The sequence below is a fragment of the Pongo abelii genome, chromosome 19 (assembly GCF_028885655.2).
Source record: "Pongo abelii isolate AG06213 chromosome 19, NHGRI_mPonAbe1-v2.0_pri, whole genome shotgun sequence".
Taxonomy (NCBI): domain Eukaryota; kingdom Metazoa; phylum Chordata; class Mammalia; order Primates; family Hominidae; genus Pongo; species Pongo abelii.
The window spans coordinates 87,451,896-87,471,675 of NC_072004.2; the positions used below are offsets into that span (position 1 = coordinate 87,451,896).

Sequence of the window (19,780 nt, forward strand, 5' to 3'; positions counted from 1 at the left end):
TAGTTATCATCTAGTCATACCCAAAGTTAGTATGGGTAGTTATCATCTCCATAGGGCACATCTCAGTTGACTCATAGCAGAATCACCATAAACATCTCTATGATTCCCCATGGTATATTGTCACTCTGATCCCTGGCTGGGTTTGAGAACATATAAAAGATAGTATAAAGACTCTCTATCCCATCCTGGTACCATCTTGCAGTGGCTCATCTGGAGTTAGAACCTACCTATCTCTTGTCTTCAGAGTCGACGAGGTACCTTGGAATCAAAGACCATAAAAGTCAACGCTGGAAAGAACATAAAAAACCACCCAATCAGCCCCTCATTTCACAGCGAAATTGGAAAGGGTTATCAGCTAAAAATGGACTGATCTAGTTCATAGCACTAAGGAAAAAATAGCCTCAAAGCAAACAGAAACCTCAAACCAATGACAGTCAATCCTGCTTGGGTGGCTCTAGCTCTTTGCACGAAAGCAGTAAAGCCCTCAAACATTTTTTTTCTTTTAATATTTTTAACTTGAAAAACTAAACATGCTCTATAGATCATTTTTGAAACTCCAAATGTTTAGAAAGGCAAGCTTTTTTTTTTTCTTCACTCTGAGAGCACTAGACAGACTGGTAGAAAAGGGGGAGGCAAAGGTGGATTATTTTTTAAGCCATTCAGTTATCCCCACTTTCTCTGATCCTTTCCCCTCCCCACACCATCCCCTGCTGTCATTTATCAAGACTGCTCCAATCCTGTGGAATTCCACTCATTCTTCATCAGGGCTTTGACCTCCTCCAATCAAACAAGCAAGGTACATTCTGGGAGAGCACTAATTCCAGGGTATCGGGGGTGCAGAGGAGGAAACAATCGATGCTCCAGGACTTTCCCACGCTTAGTGGAATCAATTTTATCGGTGTTTGGACACTGGGTGTCAAGGCTGATCAAATGGAAGCCAAAGGTTCTGTGGGGGAGGGACTGACAGAGGCTGCTGCTGAGGCTTCAGTCATGGGACAGCTTCCTGGAAGGGGCTGGTTCCCTCAAGTCCAACTCATTCGGAGGGACATGAGGATCACACTCCGCCAGCGCAGGTGCTGAGGGACCCTCCCTCTAAGATGTGAAAAAGACCCCAAGCAAAGTTCCCAATGTGCCCTCTCTGAACCTTAGAAAACCACAAGGAAATATGGATTGGTTCCAGAAAAAGGCAGATGCCACAGGCACTGGGCCCTGCCTTCATGATTGCATCAAAACTGTTCACGCAGCTGCCTTCTCTCAATTATCCAAGAGCTGTTAGTCTTCATGAGTCTTGTCCAAATCTTTTGCCTTTTCTCTTCCTTTGGCTGTTTCCTGGGATCGTGATGATTACTGCTCTCATCCAAGGTGAGCAGAAGGTGAAATTCAAACCGGTCACGCTGCTGCCTGATAGAATGTTTGGAAAGAGAAGGCAGGTGAAGCTGCTGCCTCAGTGGAGACCCTGACCTTCTACTTGCTGTCCCTCCCACTTTCTCAAGGGCACCAGTCTATGCTACACCTCTGAGCTGTGTTCACGTTGCTTCATCATTCCATGGCCCTTTGTCCCCCAACCCTTGCCATCTACTGAATATCCCTCCTGATAGCAGGACTCAGTTCATGCTCCTGGGTGAAGCTGTCCCTAATGTGCCCTAGTAAGTTGCCTCTCCTTCAACTCTGTTCCCATTCTGCCAGAAATAAAGTGACTATAATTTTTTGTTAATGTTTGAGCTCCTCTGAAGGCAGATTCATCTTTACCTGATTCATCTTCACGTTCCCTGGTCCCAGCACAATGGGTAGTATATACTAGACGTTCTATAATTATTTGATGAGCACATTAATCTGTAGATTTTTATAATCAAGATTCTTTCTACTCCTTATAATTCCAGAAACTGGGGCCTTAAGTGGGTGCAAATGTTTGTCTAAACCAATATATTGACTGCTCTACAAGAAAATGCTGGTGTGGTCCTTCAGATATTCTGCCAGGTGCCTCCCCAGCTAATCCCTGACCGTAGCCTCAGCCCAACTGCTCTGAAGCTTCTAGTACCTGCATGGCTGGACAAGGGACACTGGGATCACCACCCACAACCCTGCATGCTGCAATCTTCTTCCCACACCAACCCCACTCCCTCTGCCCCAAGCAAGAGGACTATGCAAACGAGAGAAGGCCTAGGATCTCAAGTCCCAGTGACTCACCTGCCAGCTCTAGGCATACATATATGACCTGTAGACTTCATATTAAATCATCCTCTTCCTGATACCAAACATCCTTATGGATGACTGGTACATCCTCTGGTAATCCAAAAATGTCCTACATACCTGTGTGATGTAGTAAGCTACTGTCTCCCAGCTCCCAAACCTCCAATACCCTGCTCTGGGACGCTAAAAGAGTCTCTGCAAATCATGTTTTTCCTTTGTTAGTTGCTTCTAATACATAGATTCTGGCAATAGGGGACACTAGAGGGAGATTGGAATCAGGAGAAGGCAGAATGCATTTCCCCACTTTTTTTTACTTGCTGCTCCCGCCAGTGCTACCTAGCAGCAATACTTCATCCTTACAACAGCAGTTGGATACAGCCCCCATCTCCTAGAGTCAGCCTCAAAGTGCTTTCTCAGAGGTGCAAGCTCTAGGAAGTCAGTATTGCTCCTTCCTTAGATATTTGAATTCCAGCTCTATAAGATCCCTCCTTCAATCTCCTGGGATGCCATCAGCAGCCATATAGGGCCTCCCCCTCAGAGGCTGGCCTTCAACTCCTCAAGGCCCTTCCTCTGATCCTTTAGGTTGCGATAGACCTAATCTTTTCTCTTATTCCCCAGCCCTGGTAGGGGTAGCTTCTTCCTGCAGTTACTATCTCTATGTTATCTCATTGTTCCCATTTCATTACTTCAGCCTTCCAAAAAGGCTGAAATATATATAACCAACTTCCTAAATTAAATCCCCTCTGTTGAAACACCTAATGTGCTTTCTGTATTCCTGCATGCACCTTAACTAACACAATATCCCAAAATTCTTTCCGGTTGTTACCTAAGGGAGAAATCTGAAAATCAACTCAACATAATGCTTAGGAAACAACAGGTGCTGGAGAGGATGTGGAGAAATAGGAACACTTTTACACTGTTGGTGGGACTGTAAACTAGTTCAACCGTCATGGAAGACAGTGTGGCGATTCCTCAAGGATTTACAACTAGAAATACCATTTGACCCAGCCATCCCATTACTGGGTATATACCCATAGGATTATAAATCATGCTGCTATAAAGACACATGCACACGTATGTTTATTGCAGCACTATTCACAATAGCAAAGACTTCAAACCAAATGTCCATCAATGATAGACTGGATTAAGAAAATGTGGCACATATACACCATGGAATACTATGCAGCCATAAAAAGGATGAGTTCATGTCCTTTGTAGGGACATGGATGAAGCTGGAAACCATCATTCTCAGCAAACTATTGCAAGGATAAAAAACCAAACACCACATGTTATCGCTCATAGGTAGGAATTGAACAATGAGAACACTTGGACACAGGAAGGGGAACATCACACCCTGGGGCCTGTCGTGGGGTGGGGGGAGGGGGGAGGGATAGCATTAGGAGATATACCTAATGTAAATGACGAGTTAATGGGTGCAGCACACCAACATGGCACATTTATACATATGTAACAAACCTGCACGTTGTGCACATGTACCCTAGAACTTAAAGTATAATTTAAAAATAATAATAAAAAAACAAAAAACAAAATGGCAGCAGAGTTTAATTCACGTATTTCACTATGGTTTTGATACTAGTGAATACTAGTATCAAGTATACGTTGAACAAATATCAAAGTATACTTGTCCAAAGTTATTTGGACAAGCCTACAACGTCCTTGAGTTTTCTAGTCTTGAAACCACAGTGGGAGCAGATAATCTCCGCTTCTTGCTCTGTCTTAAAAATGCAGCAAAAAGACAGTCCACATAAAAGAGCTTTAAGGTCTATGTTAGAAAAGCACCATCAGCAATACGTAACTACTTTGACTAACAACAGGCTGCAAAGACACTCCCTAGTTTTGATCTCAATAGGCTCTGCAAAACAGTTCTTTCACCGATGCCAACCACACAGGAAATATTTCAGAGCTGCTGCTTTGTGGAAGGTTCACACCTTGATGGGAAGAGGTTTAAATCTCCCATTTCCTGTATTGATAAGAGCATGATCACCTATTTTCAAAATAAGGTTCATTCTCAAATGTTGCAATGCCAGGCAGGCCATCCTCTCTGCTGGGAGAAGTACTTGTTGGAGGGTGTCAGTTTTGAGAAAAGGATGAGAAGCAGAGGGAAGGGAAACAGTGGAGTAAGGACAGGAAGAATTTTTTTTTCATGTTTGGAGCTATGCCAAGGTGTTATATTTCCATTAAGAATGGCTAGATCTGGAAGAAACTTGATGGATTAGTGGAAAGTGGAGGTGGGGAGAGAAGGCGGCACCATCAATTGCTGAAATTGGCCCCAGACAGGTTTCCTCATTGTTCTGCCAATTGGTTTTGCAATAAATTGGAGGAAATTTGGCGAGATATTCAACCAGGGCATGGACAGTGTACTAGGACCAAAATAAACAACGGTGAATAACTTGGCAGTTTTTCATTGGATATTTCAGAAGTGAGTTATGAGACACCAAGTTGTGAGTTATTTCTTACAAGTTTACATAGTGAGAATTAAAATAAGGCGACAGATGACAAGTTTTGCTCTTAAAATTTGGGAGACAAATACCAAATAGGAAATCTGGTTACAAAACATACAATGACCTGGAGAAGAAAAACAGAATAAGGTCAAATATTTGAGATGACATAGCACATAGTCAACATATTGAACTCAAAGGATTTACCCCAGAAACTCCACATACAGAAACTACCCAGAATATCTAGTAACTTAGGATATTTTTTTTTCTGGAAAAAGATATTCCTCATATGCAGCCATTGCTGTATTTTCTGGAATGAGTATCTATCAATTAACAGAGATTTTTAATAATTTGTTTACTGTGAACTCTTTTGGAAATTTGGTGAAGTCTATGGACTTCTTTTTAGAATTACATGTGTAAATGCATAACTTGAAACACACCGAATTATAAAATCAATTATATGGCAATGCAGTTGCAATCTAAAAATATTTAGAAAATAAAATTGTGAAACATAACACATATGCTTCCTTATTAATGCCTCCAATAACAAGACCTGAAGGTGGGTCTACTAACTACCATAATTTTGAAGCAGTGAAGACTATAGATGATATCTTGAGATTTTTACAACACTGCAGTGTGATATAAAAATACCTATGATTTTTGTCAGTGATAAAGCCTTAGTTATGACCAATACTATCGTGTCTTGTCACATACACTTGTGATGGAAAGAAATACTACATTTCAAATAGAGGTTAGAAAAAATAAAGATGTAATTTTTTCCTATCCTGACTTAAGGATTCCAAGAATTCTATTCATAGATCCTGTTTGTAGGGATCTATGCACACTGAGCTAAGGATTCATGGACAACTCTTAGACCTAAATATTCACATGATTTTTAAATAACCTTTTTTTTCTATTTCCCCAAAAGATTTACTCTATTCATTCCAAACAAATGGTTTCCTTCTAACATAAATCGGGTAAGACCACACCCTTATTAAAGACTTGGAATGAACCCAAATGCCCACAATGATAGACTGGATAAAGAAAATGTGATACATATACACCATGGAATACTATGCAGCCATAAAAAAGAATGAGATGCTGTCCTATACCGAGGCGTGGATGACACTGGAAGCCAGTATCCTCAGTAAACTGACACAGGAACAGAAAATCAAACACTGCATGTTCTCATTCATAAGTGGGAGCTGAACAATGAGAATACACGGACACAGGGAGTGGAACAACATACACCAGGGGCCTGCCAGGGGGTGCGGGGGGAGGGAGAGCATCAGGACTAATAGCTAATGCATGCAGGGCTTAATACCTAGGTGATGGGTTGATAGGTGCAGCAACCCACCATGCCACACATTTACCTATGTAACGAACCTGCACATTCTACACAGGTATCGTAAAGCCTAAAATAAAACAAAATGTAAAAATTAAATAAATAAAAAATAAAATAAAATATTTAAAAAAACACTTTTATGTTTTACGGTTTCAGATCTCAGGGGTAATATAAAGATATCTCACTGGTAAATATGGGAAGAATAAAATAAAATAAGGGGGAAAAAAATTCTTGCGGGCACTCGTTCTACGTTGTGTTCTAGGTTTTTCACATCGTATTTATATAGCTCAGAGCCACAACAGGAAGCAGATGGCACATTCAAAAAGGGATGATTTAAGAAAGGTTGATTTACAGAGGTGCGGTATAGGGAAATCACAAAAGACAACGCAGTAACCTGGGGCTTGCCATTTTTAGACTCAAAAGGACAAACAGAGGCAGCAATTACTTGATCCAATTAGTGAAAGGACAAGTTGAGTTGGCCAGCTTTAGAGAGTCAATGATCTTCACTCGGGGGAAACAGCCAACCCAAAATGGCTTCTCACGTAGGAAGCCACTGGAGAAAATACCCTAATCTTACTTTCCTTCCCTTTTCCTGCCTCTTGCCAGGGTTCTCCACTGAGTGAACTCAACCAGGAGCCAAAGGACATGGAAACCCATTGATGTCCCTCCCAGGACAAGGTGGATGAACAGAAATTGATCTGAAATGACAAATGGAAGAAATACAATGCAATGTTGATGAAATTTCATCCTCTGCCCCTCTTTCCTCCACCTCTCTCACCCCTTGTTCGTAGATACTTTTCACCATGGACATCCCAAAGCTTCCCAAATATACCACTTCTTTCAGTTGTCTACACATTAACACAGTCTACACTAGTATACCATTTGCCTCTTCCTCTAGTTGAGCTCCTAGTTCTGTCCTTACTTCACGTTCAGGATCAAGCTCAAATGTCACCTCCTCTTGGAAGCCTTCTTCAATATTCCACAGTGATTTTCATCCATGCTTGCCTCTGTGTTTCCCCAGCACATGCATCACTGCAACATTCCCCAAAGCATTTGCCTAAGAACATGAGTCCTGAAAGGTGTTATTAGGTGGAACATGAAATATCAGGATACCTTCCAGTATTTTGGAAGGTGATACCTTTCTACATTGCAGCAATTACCAAATTCCTGTAGTCTCTAAATGAAAAGCCCCCAGAATGAAGGGGCAGATTTGTCTGAAGAATTATTCAGATAGCAGTGCAAGGGAGAAGCAAAAATAGGAAGAGACTGTGCCTTTGTTGGGTACAAGGTATATCAATTATATAGCACTGCATAAATACACAGAGAACAAGATTCTTCCTCTAAATCACAATCCTGGTCCTCATAGAATAGACCGTAAGGAATATGCTTATTTAAAATAAGAAAATATCAATTGCATGTAACTTCAACGAGAGCAGGAAGGTCAGGCCAATCAGTTTATAAGGAGTGAAAAAGTCTAAGAGACCAGATGGCACAGAGACAGGAAGCCAGAGAGATGAAGACAAAAGTTCGTTGGTAATATCGGCAATTCTATAGCTATATTTTCGTTGTCTAAAACTTATTTTTTATAAACACAGCCATTTCACATTGTGCACATATTATTTCTTCCTTCTGATAAAAATCTGTTTAAAAAACAGTCCTACTTTTGAAAAATGTTAGGCTATCTTACAGAACAAAATAAAAAGTCTCTTAAACTTCAATGTTTATTGCTAAGTGAAAGAAAACAATCTGAAATGCTCTATGCTATATGAGTTCAACTATATGACATTCTGAAAAGAAAGCAAACATTGGAGACAGTAAATAGGTGAGTGGTTGCCAGAAGTTGGGGGAAGGGAGGCATGGATAGGTGAAGCAGCGGGATTTTTAGGGCAGTGAAAGCACTCTGTATGGTATTATAATAGTGGATGCATGTCATTAGACATTGGTCCAAACCCATAGAATATACAACACCCAGAGTGAACCCTAATGGAAACTATGGGCTCTGGGTGATAATGATGTGTCAGTGTAGGCCCATTGGTTGTGAGGAATGTACCACTCTGTGGGGCGTGTTAATAGTGGAGGAGGCTGTGCATGTGTGTGGGGGCAGGGGGCTACAACAGTTACAAAAAGTATAATCACTCTCTTTACTTTTTGCTCAATTTTGCTGTGAACCTAAAACTGCTCTAAAAAATACAGTCCAGTTGTTTTTCTTTAAAAAGAGAACAATTAAAAAGAAAAACAAAGTCTCCTCTTCCCACATTCTCCAATTTCCATAAGGAAAGGAGAACAGCACCCTCATGGGCTAAGCACAACTGCAGCCATGTCCCTGAGAGTGAGGTGGGATGTAATCCATAGAAAATTGGAGGACCTTGACTCTGCCATGTCCTCCCCACTAGATCTGCGTCTACCAGAAACTTTTTATGTCTTGTTCCTAGTCAGTAGGGGGTTTGTTCACGTAGCTCCTAACCCTATGTTTTTCTCACTTTACAGAAATGTCCCACCCCAAAGCAGCAATGGTACCTGAACCACCTCAGTCCCTGGTGGACACTATTTTTCATACACACCTTGAGGAATGCCCTGGAGGAATCGCTTGGCAATCATCAGACGAGAAATGCTCATGGTAAATTGTGGATTTCTTCTTTAGCTCCTTTGGGGGATGTTACGGATATCATGCCTCCATGGCCAGACTGTTAGGAAAGTTTAAAATCAGAGGTGATTACCAGGGAGTGGGTACCTGGAGCAACCTGGAAGCAGGGCGCTGAGACCTGTCACACACAGTCAGGAACTCCATCAGCAGCTGATGTTGGCAAGGCCCTGAGACCTTTCCAAAATACCAAAAGCAAATTCATCTCTTCCAAATGAGCTTCCCTAAACTTGGTTATTAGAGCCTGACCAGTTCAGACGGCTGGGTTCATGGAAATGAAAACCATTTTTCTTGTGACCAACTCAGAGTTTCCAGTCTAACAGCCACAGCAAGTAGCTTGATCTCTTTTCTACTCAAGTTCACAAAAAGGCAACAGGTCCTCAGAGGGTTGAGCATGTCTGCATTTTCATAAGAGGAAATAAAACAGAGGTAATATGCAGTAATGAAAATCCTTTGGGGGCACTGGGAACTCAGATCACTTACTTTCTATGTGCAGGTCCTGACTTCTCTGCACCTTGACTTTTCTATCTGTAAAACACACCTAGCAAACTTGACTTCTAAGCGTGTGATGTGATATAGCTAAAGAAGTCCCAACAAAGCTGGGAATTGTTCATCCCTTGAGATTATCCACTCATGTTGCTCCCTGTGTCTCTTACTCTCCTCTACACATCTATGCATTGCCAACTTAGCATACTTGCAAACAGCTATAAAAACTGAATCTGGATCTCTCGGATCCTTCCACAAATTTTTAGATATAGAAATACTGAACGAATGCCTGGAAACTAATTTATCAACCTCAAGAATGGATTGAAGAGTGTGTGTGTGTGTGTGTTTGTACATGCATATGTGCATGTCTTCCAAATCACTTTATTTTTTGACAATGGCTACAAGAGTTACAAAAAGTATAATCAATTCTTTTTTGGTTAATTACATTATGCCTTACTAAGGACAAAAAACAAATATGAAGACTAAATCTTACCCATATTGTTTTTTTCTCAATTAATGTCACCAAGTGTATCAATGGATTGTTTTTGGCTGCAAGAAACAAAACACCCAGTTAAAAGGGGTTTACACAGTAAGGACACACCAATAAATGAGGAAGTAGGTGGCTTCAGGAAGGGTTCATTCAGCAGCTCAATAATTGGTCTCTCTCAGAGTCTCCTGGCTTTCCCTGATGGTTGCAATTTGTCTGTCGCAGCATTAGGCATTACTTCTTACATGGCAAGTCAAGGCAAAAAGGAAAGGCCAATTTTGATGAACTGTTTTATGCAATATTTCCCAAGAGTGCCCAGCAAATTCCTGCTGTCTTTCTTGTACACCAAGTTTAGGATGCCCACCTCTAAGCCAATTGCTGGCCAAGAGATGTTCAAGAGCGTTATAATTGGCTCAGATCAATCAAGTTCCCTCCCTTAGGATCCTCCTGGTACACCTGCCTTGACACATTGCTGTTTAAACCTCGACCCAATCAAGGTTCTGCTAGGAAGGGAGTAGCAAGAATGGACACACTGGGTAGATAATCAATAGTTGCCTAGTTACAATACTTTCTTCATTGCTTAAATATGTCTGTTTAAACACAAACTGTATAAACATTCTTAACTGAATAACAGATTACATAGTTATCTGCAATTGGAACAGAAATCTACTGTCTATATGACAGAGGTCTGGAAGTCCTTTTTATGAATTAAATTCAAAGCAAATTTTCTAGTTTCCAACTTTTAAAAAACTTTATCTAGGCTATTAAAATCCTAACATTCTTATAAAGTTAATCTTTCCTCCAAGGTTCTCTCTTTTTTAGTGGTTGTAAGACTGAACTGCCAATCAAAGATCTAAATATGTATCAATAAGTGTTAATAACTAAAGCTGATCATCTTTCATCACTTCTGTTTTTATCAGACAAAATAAAACAAATAAATCAAACATTGCTGAGACTGGAATGATTATAACTAAACTCAGCTCACAATGAAGTGGTGTGTATGCACATATGTATCTTTGTGTGTGTGTGTGTGTGTGTGTGTGTGTGTGTGTGTGGTATTAGTCATCAACTACCCATGCTGACCTGTTAGCAATAGGGCTTGTTGATATGATTATTTGAATAAAGCTATACATTTCAAGTCCACTTAGGAAACCAATCAGCAATAGCTCTGAATTTAGTAATAGCTTAGATATTTTCACAAGGACCAGGCCAAATGTGTAGTCAGCCATGTTTAGCTTTATGCTGACATTGGAACCAATGTCCGAAAAGGGGAAAGCAAAGATATTCAGAGAAAACAACTCCAGAGTCAAAGGAGGTTTCATGCCAGCAGAAAACACACTTGTAAAGAGAATGAATGTCTGTTTTTCTGCTCTTTTATCCCCTTATAGAACTCTCCCAATCAGCATCATCCGCTCTCCAGCCCCCAACGTTTTCGTCCCAGGGAGCTAGGGCTTCTTTCCTAAATAGGCAACTAACATTGCAACCTTCCTCCTCGCACCCCCACCAAAGCTTACCTATCCTGTGTCCCGTTCCAAGATGACCCTGCTTGAAGTGATGGAAATGAATCCTAAAGATGAAATTAAATGTCACTGTACTCATGGGCAATAACGGTTTGGGAATGAGACTTGCAATGGAGCAGTTGCTTACAGGTCATGCCCAAAAGGAGTAATTCCTCCTGCAGATCACAGGTATCTCAGAGAGGGAGGGAGGTAGACAGCTCTATTTGGGACAGGAGAGGTGTCTCCCAGATCAGACCAAGGTGGTGGCCTTCAGTTCCATTTAGGTTTCTGGACAGCTCTGACGACAAGGACAGAGGTTTGGTCACGTGGAGGTCTTGAGCCCAAGTCTCTCCACTTTCAACGTGCACAAGTCACAGACACAGCCCTCAGAACCTCCACAGCAAAAGGCTGAGTCCAACTCAGACTCCACAAATTCCCTCTTCCCTCGCAGGCCAAACAAGAACTAATTTTAAACCACCACAACCCAGCTTGGGGAAAAGGCCCAGGAAAGCTCTGCAACGGAACAGACAAAACTGTGCACTCCACCCAAGTTGTTTACTTCTCCACGGAGCCTTTCAGGGACTAAACACTGGTCTGGGGTTTGGGATGTCGTCCATTCTACCCTGACATTCCCTTTTCAGGTTAGGATGAGGAAATCCATCCCCACATTGGTCCCCACCTAGCCGGAAGCTCCTGCCTTTGTCCTCTTTTTGGTTTTCATTAAGAATTCAAGTCTGGATTCCTATAACACAAGAGCTGAAGAAAGAGTCCTGCTAAAATTTGTCTATACCATATACACACTTAAGCTAGAAGCTTCTGTATCAGTCAGGGTTCTCCGGAGAAAGAGAACCAATAACAGAGTTTTTATATATATATATATATATATTTCATATCATTAAGAAAAAACAATAATTTATAATTTGTTGTATAACATAATATGGAATATAATACATAATATAACACAATATGGAATACAATATATAATATAACATAATATGGAATACAATATATAATATAACATAATATGGAATACAATATATAATATAACATAATATGGAATATATACATTATATTCCATATTGTTATATAGCAAATTATAAATTATTATAAATGCATGTATTTATTATGATATATATTAGATATCAAATTATAAATTATTATAATTTAAGTATTTATACATAAATTTACATGTACTTATAATTTATAATTTGGCACATAACATAATATAGAATATATCATGTAATATAAATTTTATTAGAAATAGCATATAATTATATTATATAAAGGTAACATAACTGTGTGATAGTTTATATAAAATAATACAATAACATAATATAAAATACAAGTATTTATTAGCTTATTTACTTTCAGGAATTAGCTCATGCAGTTCTCAGGGCTAGAAAGTCTAAAATCCATAGGGCAGGCTGGCAGGCTGGAAATTCCTGTGTGAGCTGAGGCTTCAGTCTTAAGGCAGAATTTCTCCTCCAAGTTTTTGGTCCCAAGGCCTTCAACTGATTGGATGAGGACCACCCACATTATCCAAGGTAATCCCCTTTACTTAAAGTCAACAGGTTGTAAATGTTAACATCCACAAAATACCTCCCTAGCAACACTTAGATTATTGTTTGATTAAATGACTGAATACTGCAGCCTGTCCAAATTGACACATAAACTTAACCATCACAGCTTCCAACAGCTTTGCTGGTATCTGAATCTCTATGAAATCCTTGTATGATAGAAGCTTTGGGGTTGTTCAAACCTCTTAGCTATGTAAAGCCACAGACTTGGTGGACCTAGGATACACGGTGTAACTCCACCCCAGGTCAGGCAGTGCCACCCCAGAAACAGAGGTCTCAGTACCCAATAAAGTAACAATAAAACTCTCAGGTTGAATGCTTATTATGTGTTAAGCAATTTGCTAAACACGGTAGCAGCAGCATTTGACAGGAGCTATCTCACTGAAATCAATCCCTCACATTCTTCCTTTAGAGATGAGGAAAATCTAAGGCTCAGAAAGGTTCTGTCACTTGTCTAAGGTCACACGGTGTTTTCAGTGGGGGATTAAGATTTGAACCTGACTATTCTAACTGCTGAGGCCTGCACCATGTCCTGGAGAAAAATGTTATCTCCAGGTCTAAAAGTGGATAGATAATGAATTTCTTCTTTCCCCCCTTCCACCTTCCTTCCCTGTCTTCTTTCCCTCCTTTCTTCCCACCTATGTCCCTGCAACTGCTATAAATGTCTACGCTGGGCACGGCCCTGAGTTCGCAAGTTAGCAGCTGGAGAAAAGGGGTGGCAATAGGGCGGGGAGGACACAGTTGAGATGCCGAGTGTTTTCAACCAGCAACTAATCAGGGTAAAGCAGGAAGAGAAGTTTTGAGTTGCAAAACGTGTTTTTGCCAAAACTAAAAATTTGGCTCTGAAATGTTAAAATGTTACCTCCGGCCAGAGATGCCCTAGAAACATCCACCTTTACTCACACTCGCACTTACCCTGATGACATTTTGATGCAAACTTTCTCTGACTCCCAAACTAGAAGAGACCAAAGGACGCTACCAAAATCAGTCCCTGTCTTCAAGCAAAAGTGCTCACTGCATTTCAGATCTTCTTGGAGGAAGAGTCCAGCCTCACCTAAGACACTCACCTGCACAATGAATGACACGTGACATTGTCATGGCAGCTTTTGTCCTGACCTAGCCTTAGGTAGGACTGACAAATCCAGTGTGCTCACTATTGGGTCATTCAACATTTGGAATTGGTGACCTGACAACACTGCCCTACAGAAAGGCTAAAGGAAACAGAGGCTGCAGCCACAGCCCAGGAAGGGTGGTCTTTCGCACACATGGGGCAGCCTCTGCCACGACTTTTTCTTCCAAGGAAATCAACACAAACGAAAACTGGCTGATGCTCTGGTCCAGCAGAGGCTGAAGGAGAAAACCGCAAAATGGAGACTGCCCAATTCTAATTTAATTCAGAAGAACAAACAGGGCATCACTCAGCAGACTTCAAATTCCTAGTCAGAAGATTTTGCCCGTGGAGCAAATCGTTTCATGGGCCATCTACCCCACCTACTCCCTCCTGCCACAGCAAGGAGGTGAAAATAGCTCCTGAAGCCATGGTGAGTGACATTCTCATGACTATATTGTTGTCAATGTTGATCTTGTACTTTTTTAAAATGTTAAGTCAAATACACAATAGGAAACATTTATTTATAAAGTAGCTACACTACTGCTATGTGAGGCTCCCATTCTCTCTCTCTCTGCTCATATCACTCAAGACCCTGCTCAAATGCCACTTCCTCAGAGAAGTCTTTCCTGGCCACCCAACACTTACTTTCCCTCGAGATCTGCTTTATTTTCTTCATGACATCAAACTGTATGTTTGTTTGTTTCCTTATGATCTGTCCCCACTATTGGAATGTAACCTCTATGCAAGATAGGGGCATTAATTTAATCACAGCTGTGTTCTAAGCATTTAGAACGATATCTAGTACACAGGAGGGGCCCGATAAATATTTGTTGAATGAATGTATCAATGGACTGGTCCAAGAATCAGTCATTTAAAAGACCCTGATGAAAACGAGCTGCCCTGGGGGGGTTTGATATTTGAAGTTTCTCTTATTGGAGAGCTAGTCTGAAATTCTTGACCACAGTTTCAAATCCCATGTGTTATGATTACACTGGTGTCAGGGAAGCTCTGACTTTGCTGGTCAGCAAACTAGCTGTGGAATTTTTCTACTTGTCACATGGACAAAAGTGTCCTTGAAGAGGTATATAGTGGAAAGTTTGAGATCAAGTGCTGAAAATCAGATGGCCCAGGTCCCAGTCCTAGATCTGGCACTTCCTAGATGAGTCTTGAAATACTGATTTAACATTCCAGTGTTTTAGTTTCCTTGTCTGTGAAACAGGGATGATACCCATTGTATCTACTTCATAGGGTTTCATGTAAGGAAAAATAAGCAGATACATCTAAGTCACATTTACTGGCACATAAGGGAGTGCTCAATAAGTGCTAGCTATTGTTAATATTATAATTTAAAAAAAACTAATGGAAACATATTATTTAATCTAGGGCTAGTGCTTGGGCAAGGCAAGTGAAGCACCTAGAAGGCAAAATGTTAAAGGGTGGCTCACTCTCAGGTGCTGACCGTGCACCTGTATGACTCCGAGAATTCTTACATTTTTAGTGCTAGGTACACCACACACCTCACCCCAGCCCCAGCTCTGCAAGGAAAAGACGAGCAAGAAATAAAACAATGTAGTGCAAAAAATGTTCAATGCAGTTGGTCTTGTGGTTTAATGATGTTTACAGAAAACACCTGACTCCAGTGAAATGTAATCCACGAGAAGAGCCAGAGTTCATACAACCACAGGACCACAGTCGCATTTTAGTGAATGTATTCCTAGAGGTCTCTGGATAAAATCCTTGCTGATAATGAGAACAGTGGTTCTCAGGGCCAATCTTCAGACTTGCTTGAGGCTCCTAGGGCTTCCACCCAATATATCTGTAGGCAGGTCCACACACACATTATGCAAAGAGAGATCTTTGAGATGAACCTATAAAGACAAAACTTTATCATTAGAAAAAAAAAGTACATTCGTAAATGTCATAACAATAAAATTATACTCCAAGACTTTGTACAAGATGAAAGTAGTATGAAGAAGGGGCTACAGGAAAAACCTCAAAATCATCAGATGCCCAACTCGTCCAAACACAATATAAGGAAAATGACTAATATGGTTTATTCCTATATATCATTGTATTAGTCTCTTTTCATGCTGCCAATAAAGACATACCTGAGACTGGGCAATTTATAAAAGAAAGAGCTTTAAAAGACTTACAGTTCCACATGGCTGGGGAAGCCTCACAATCATGACAGAAGGCAAGGAGGAGCAAGTCATGTCTTACACAGATGACAGCAGGCAAACAGAGAGAGCTTGTGCAGGAAAACTCCCCTTATGATAGCCATCAGATCTTGTGAGACTTAGTCACTATCATGAGAACAGCATGGGAAAGACCTGCCTCCATGATTCAATTACCTCCCACTGGGCCCCTCCCACAACACATGGGAATTCAAGATGAGATTTGGGTGGGGACACAGCCAAACCATATCAATCATGATGTAGTTCCTCCCATGTTGTGTGGATAAACCAACCCTGCTCTCTCTAACCACACATCTGACTGCCTTAGGGAATGGCTGAGAAGTCACAGAACCAGATACAAAGAAGGCTAACTATTTCTGGGATATGCTATCCTAAAATCTGCCCACTAAGGTTGTCCATGTAGAATGGTGGCAGATAAGCCCAATTTCCTCTCTTTCAGGAAATATGAATATTAAGCAAACCAAGACAAGATTGGTCTCTAAAGCCCAGTTCTCTAGGAAGGTTGCTATGCCTCACAGTCCTGGCTACTAGGATCCGGAGAGATAGCTCCCTTTCTCCCCCTCAGCATGTACCAATCTTGCAATAAATCCCCATTACAGAAAGTAAACTAAGTTGAGGTCCTCTTTGCAGAGCCTGACATAAGGTTTCATACTTATCCATAATCTCCAAATGTACTAATAAATTTTGGTAATAATACAACTATCAAACTAAAAAGAGAAAATGAAAAAAAAAAAAAAAAAAGGGCAGGGACCAGGCATAGTGGCTCACCCCTGTAATCCCAGCACTCTGGGAGGCTGAGGCAGGAGGACTGCTTGAGCCCAGTACCAGTCTAAGCAGCCTGCTAAGACCCTGTCTCTACAAAAAAATACAGAAATTAGCCAGGTGTGGTGGTGAGTGCCTGTGGTCCCAGCTACTTGGGAGGTTGAGGTGGGAGGATCACTTGAGCCTGAGAGGTTGAGGCAGCAGTGAGTTATGATTGCACCACTGCACTCCACAGAGTGAAACCGTGTTAAAAAAAAAAAAAAAGGCTAAAATGCCAAGAACAAATGTGTCTGTCTGTCATCATGTCCTTCCGGCATAGATTACTGATTTTTACAGAGTTAATGAAAATATCCACAGTGATATTCATGGTGCCTCCACATTTTAGATTATTTCTCCACTGTGCTTTTAAGAAAACAGTAGCTCGGATCTATAGTTTGTTGTTATAATCAATATTTTAGTGACCAACTTTCAAATATGCCATTTTGCCTGCTGAACCATTTAACTAAGTCAAAGGCTACACAACACATTCGGCCATCTTTATTTCTTCTGTTTCTCTCTTTGGCCAAAAGATGGTAGTAGGTAATCAACTGATAGACTGCCTTTCAAAAATGGAGGTCAAAATGTTCACATCCAGGTTCCAGATGTCCTGGTTAAACAGCTGGGAGTGGAATTTGACTCCCACGGAAAGAGTTTAAGCCATGATTTAGTCATTGACCTCCAATGTTTGCTCTGACTTCTTACAGGGGAGTTCGAAGTGGAACTGTGAAGTTTCCCAAGCTCCATGCAGGTCACTGAAGTCCACCCTGCAAACAACAGTCCTTCACCTTCTGAAGACCTGTCACCTATGAAGCAGCAAGGAAGGAATTTATTGGCTCTGCTTCCTGGCAGTCATTACCTGTGATCTTCTATCCCGATTGGTTGACCCTAGCAACTGAGCCCCAAGAAATATGTATTTAGTGGACTGAATGAATTGGACAATTGAATCAGAATAAGCAACAAGAACTCCCAAGGTTAAAACAAGTCCAGGGCTACACTCCTCTCTTCCTGCCTCTCCACATTGATCTGCAGCTTCTAGAGAAGACTGAGCAAAGAGATGCTGGTGTCTTTGACTTCAGGGAAGAGCAACGTCAAGGAGAGATTTTTTTTAATCTCTATTCACCTGTCACTGTCCAGCCTGCCATTGTGGTGGGTGAAGACAACATTTAGGGATTCTAGTGCTAGTAGGATACAAACAACATTTCTATTTTGTTATTGAGTAAAGAAATACCACTCTTTATCAACCTGCTCCTTCCTGGCGTGCAGAATGACTTATAGCTAAGGTAAATGGTCGCTCAGGAACTCATAGCACATACCCACTTCCATGTAGCTTCAGCTGAGCATTCAGCACAACACAGAATAAGGGCTAACAGAGAGCAGAAAGCCCCAAAACTCAGCACCTGTCTTTTTAGTATCTCATAGAGAAAAATAAATGCAGGAAGCATACCTCTGGATTGAAAGTGGGGAAAGCATGCAGTCTTCTGAGGTTAGGGCCAGGCTGCAGCAACAGCTATGGTTGGCTGGACTCCCTGACACCAAAGAAGAAAATGCTGTATGCTTTCAAGGAGCCTTCTGGAGTACTGAGCTAGGACATAAAAACATTCAACTGCTCTTGCCATTTGAATGGGGAAATATATGGTTCTAGGCCTGCAGCAAGAGAAGTGGTGCATTCCACCCAGCATTCTCATTCTAAAATGCAAATTGGATCATGTCTGTCTTCAGCTTCATGGTATTCATTGGTTTTGGATGAACTGCAAAGTCTTTAACATCGCAGAGAAGGCTTTTTCTGGTCTGACCCCAGCCTATTTCCCCAGGTTTATCTCTCACTCCATCCCATACCTGCACTGGCCTTCTGTTTTCCAATTACCTTACCGACCTGCCATTCCCAGAACCCACCATGTTTTCTCTTCTATCTGGATTTTGCACACGCTGTTCCCTCTACATGGAACATATTTTCCCGACCCATCCATTCTCTGGCTAACTTACTGGACTAAAAAGCATATGACAGAAAACAAACAGTACCAGCTGTCAGCGGATAGTTTTTGCGTTATATTAATATTTCCTTTCTCTGAAGCTCCAGAGACCAAAAATGCACAAAACAACAAATCAAGCAACCTCACATGGTAAATAATTTTTCACCAATAAATGTTAAATATAGTTCGTATATGCTTATATTATACAAGTCTTCTAGGAAGACAGACATTAACGATGCAAATTTTAAAGTTCATTTCTTTAAAAAAATCCATGTATAATATTAGCAGATTATTCTTTTTGGAGTCAGATATATGTGGCTTTGAGTATCAGCGCTGCCACTTACTAGCAGTATGATGTTACGCAAATTATCAACCCCTTTGTGCCTCAACCTTCTCATCTGCAAGGTGGAAATCATCCTAGCACCTGCCTGATGGACTTCCTGTGAGGACCAAATGAGATGATAAGAATGAAGTGCCCTGTGCTACTTACCAGGCATGCAGTGTACTCAGTCAACTCAATGAATGATCACTGTTACCATCTTCATTGTTGTCATCATCATCAACATGTATCAACAGCCCTGCTGCATCTTTCTCTGGTGGCTCCTGGTGCTTTAAAACTTGATATGCTGATTCCATTCTGCAGCTACCAAAGCTTTTTGGGGGTTAACCTAACCTTGATCACTCCTGAAGAGCATCCAACCACCACCTTCACCTTGGGCAACAGGAAACTACAGGGCTCTTCTCAGGTGGTTATTCCCAGGAGGGGAAACTTACTAAGACATACCAGAGGTCCTAATCAACAGAATAATTAAAGAGGGAGGCAGCCCTCTTCTGCAATCCCTGACATCTAAAGAGTCTGTCACCCTTTTCTAAGCCTATTCACATTTGTATGCCCAACTTGAGGGAACCGGGGCAGATATTACTCTTCTCATCATTTTAAAATGAGGAAACTGAGGCACTTAAAAGCAAGCTGCCCAAGCTCACACAAGTGAACTGTTCAGCTCTTTCTTCAGATTACC

The 19,780-nt window shown here is 41.1% G+C and overlaps 2 long non-coding RNA genes across 8 annotated transcripts in view; one reads left to right on the plus strand and one right to left on the minus strand.

Moving 5' to 3' along the window:
• Positions 1-19,780, minus strand: part of LOC103892893 (uncharacterized) — a 52,789-nt gene that overhangs the window by 4,494 nt on the left and 28,515 nt on the right. For all 7 annotated transcript variants that reach the window (XR_010138009.1, XR_008515155.2, XR_008515154.2 and 4 more), the window contains 4 exons: positions 13,600-15,663; positions 9,615-9,670; positions 8,556-8,678; positions 228-6,692 (listed from right to left, as the gene is read on the minus strand). This is a non-coding gene — a long non-coding RNA (uncharacterized LOC103892893). The remainder of the gene's footprint in view (positions 1-227; positions 6,693-8,555; positions 8,679-9,614; positions 9,671-13,599; positions 15,664-19,780) is intronic.
• Positions 13,879-18,804, plus strand: LOC129051104 (uncharacterized). Its single transcript, XR_008515161.2, has 2 exons — positions 13,879-14,225; positions 17,496-18,804. It is a non-coding gene; the product is annotated as an uncharacterized LOC129051104 (long non-coding RNA).